Source organism: Otolemur garnettii, unplaced genomic scaffold (genome assembly GCF_000181295.1).
Source record: "Otolemur garnettii isolate 467f Iridium unplaced genomic scaffold, OtoGar3 scaffold00446, whole genome shotgun sequence".
NCBI lineage: Eukaryota > Metazoa > Chordata > Mammalia > Primates > Galagidae > Otolemur > Otolemur garnettii.
This window is the reverse complement of record NW_003852841.1, coordinates 60,055-63,433: the sequence shown is the minus strand read 5'-3', so window position 1 is coordinate 63,433 and position 3,379 is coordinate 60,055. Positions and strand designations below refer to the sequence as shown.

Genomic DNA, 3,379 nt, shown 5'->3' with positions numbered 1-3,379 from the left:
TTAGAATGCCAGCAGATCTCTCTGCTGAACCTTTTCAGACCAGAAGAAGGTGGTCATTGACTTTTAATCTCCTAAAACAAAATAACTTTCAAGCCAGGATCCTGAATTCAGCTAAACTGAATTTCATTTATGATGGAGAAATTAAATACTTTAATGACATTCACATGTTGAAGAAATTTGCTATAACTAAACCAGCCCTCAGGTTGGCTCCCGGGCTGGCCATGCCGGCCCTCCCACTCTCTCCCAAGCCTCCTCATAGCCCCGGCCCTCATTTCACCCCAGTGCCCCAGTGTGTGCCTCCTCCCACTGGCCTGCAGGCCTAGGGCCTCCACATGCTTCCCCGCCACTGATCCTTGCGGCCCTGCTTGCATTCATGCTGTCGCCTGGGCTGGCACTGCCGGCAACCACTCCCCCTCCCACACCTACCCCACCCCACCCCACCTTTTCCGCCCTCCTGCCCCTCTCCCTTGGCCTGCCACTGCTGCTCCAGATAAGGTGATGGCAACGGCCAACTTTGGCAAGATCCAAATTGGGATTTACATGGAGATCAAACGGAGCGATGGCGGAATACATCAAGCAATGTTAACATCTTTAAATGAAGATAATGAACGTGTAACTGTTGAATGGCTAGAAAATGGAGATACAAAAGGCAAAGAGATTGACCTGGAGAGCATCTTTTCACTTAACTCTAACCTTGTGCCAGATGAAGACATTGAAACCAGTCCATAAAAACCTCCACCTCCAACATCCTCAGCCAAAGTAAATAAAATTGTAAAGAATCAACAGACTGTGGAAGCAATTAAGAATGATCCACCGCCAAGAGATAATAGAGTGGTTGGTTCTGCATGTGCATGGCCTAGTCAGCTTCCTGAATAGTCTTCTGCACAACAGAATGCACATAGGAAATCTAATTGTGTGATAGAAGTAGAAAAATTGCAAGAAAAAAGAGAAAAAAGGAGATTGCAACAGCAAGAGCTTAGAGAAAAAAGAGCCCAGGATGTTGATGCCACAAACCCAAATTATGAAATTATGTGTATGATCAGAGACTTTATAGGAAGTTTGGATTATAGACCCTTAACAACAGCAGACCCCATTGATGAACATAGAATATGTGTTTGTGTAAGAAAACAACCACTCAATAAAAAAGAAACTCAAATGAAAGACCTGATGTAATAATAATCCCTAGCAAAGATGTGATGGTACATGAGCCAAAACAAAAAGTAGATTTAACAAGTTACCTAGAAAACCAAACATTTCGTTTTGATTATGCCTTTGATGACTCAGCTCCTAATGAAATGGTTTACAGGTTTACTGCTAGACCTCTAGTGGAAACTATATTTGAAAGAGGAATGGCTACATGCTTTGCTTACGGGCAGACTGGCAGTGGAAAAACTCATACTATGGGTGGTGACTTTTCAGGAAAAAACCAAGACTACTCTAAAGGAATTTATGTACTAGCAGCTTGAGATGTCTTTTTAATGCTAAAGAAGCCAAACTATAAGAAGCTAGAACTTCAAGTATATGCAACCTTTTTTGAAATTTACAGTGGAAAGGTGTTTGACTTGCTAAATAGGAAAACAAAATTAAGAGTTCTAGAAGATGGAAAACAGCAGGTTCAAGTGGTGGGATTACAGGAATGAGAGATCAAATGTGTTGAAGATGTACTAAAACTTATTGACATAGGCAACAGTTGCAGAACATCTGGTCAAACATCTGCAAATGCCCATTCATCTCAAAGCCCTGCAGTGTTTCAGATTATTCTTAGAAGGAAAGGAAAACTACATGCAAATTTTATTTCATCAATTTGGCTGGAAATGAAAGAGGAGCTGATACTTCCAGTGCAGACAGGCAAAGTAGGATTGAAGGTGCTGAAATTAATAAAAGCCTTTTAGCACTCAAGGAGTGCATCAGAGCCTTAGGTAGAAGTAAACCTCATACTCCTTTCCAAGCAAGTAAACTCACTCAGGTGTTAAGAGATTCATTCATAGGTGAAAACTCATGTACCTGCATGATTGCCACAATCTCTCCAGGAATGGCATCCTGTGAAAATACTCTTAATACATTAAGGTATGCAAATAGGGTGAAAGAACTGACTGTAGATCCAACCTCTGCTGGTGATGTTCGTCCAGTAATGCACCATCCACCAAACAAGATTGATGACTTAGAGACACAGTGGGGTGTGGGGAGTTCACCTCAGAGAGATGATCTGAAACTTCTTTGTGAACAAAATGAAGAAGAATTTTCTCCACAATTGCTTACTTTCCATGAAGCTGTCTCACAAATGATAGAAATGGAAGAACAAGTTGTAGAAGATCACAGGGCAGTGTTCTAGGAATCTATTCGATGGTTAGAAGATGTAAAAGCTCTCCTAGAGATGACTAAAGAAGTAGACTATGATGTAGATTCATATGCCACACAACTTGAAGCTATTCTTGAGCAAGAAATAGACATTTTAACTGAGCTGTGGGATAAAGTGAAATCTTTTTGTGCCACTCTGCAAGAAGAAGAACAAGCCAGCAAACAAATCAACCTGAAGAGACCCCGTGTCCTTTAAATTGGCATTTGATGCTAAAGGATCCCCATAACCTCATTACTGTAAAATAAAATGGTTCAGCTTTAAGGGCCATTTGAAAGTTTGAAATTTTTAAGTGTCTGTGGAAAATGTCTTGTTCTTTACCTGAATGACATTTCAATTTTGTGAAACACTCTTTTGTCTACAAAATGCTTCTAGTCCAGGAGGCACAACCAAGAATTGGAATTAGTGAAGCATTTTGTTTCCTTTACCCAAATAGTGATTTACTTTTGGAGATCCTTGCCAATTTTATTTTGAAGATTATGGACTTGATCCAGAGGTGGATAGTAGGGAGGAGCCACAGCATTTCCTTTTAACTCAGGTCAATTTTTGTAGCAAGACTGAGCAGTTTGAAATGCTGTGTGCATACATACCCCATCAGTGATTGTACATACCTTGCCCACTCCCAGAGACAGCTGTGCTCACCTCTTCTGCTTTGTGCCTTGACTAAGGCTACTGACCCTAAATTTCTGAAGCACAGTCAAGATAAATTACATTCCTTATTTGTCCTTGTATATTACCTTTGTGTGTACGTTTTTACTGTATTTGAGACATTTTTTGTGTGACTAGTTAATTTTGCAGGATGTGCCATATCATTGAATGGAACTAAAGTCTGTGACAGTGGACATATCTGCTGGAACATTCCATCTTATATGTAAAGAAATCTGGAATTATGATTTAAAACCATATAACATGTGATTATAATTTTCTTAGCATTTTCTTTGTAAAAAACTAAAATATAAACTAGTTAGTGTATAATAAAAAGTAATAAAATTCTGAGAAGAGTTTTATCTTAGGAAAATACAT

The 3,379-nt window shown here is 39.6% G+C and overlaps 1 pseudogene; it reads left to right on the top strand.

The window, feature by feature from the left end:
- The first annotated feature begins 498 nt into the window (after positions 1-498).
- LOC100956789 lies at positions 499-2,554 on the top strand (annotated as a pseudogene).
- Positions 2,555-3,379: the final 825 nt, after the last annotated feature.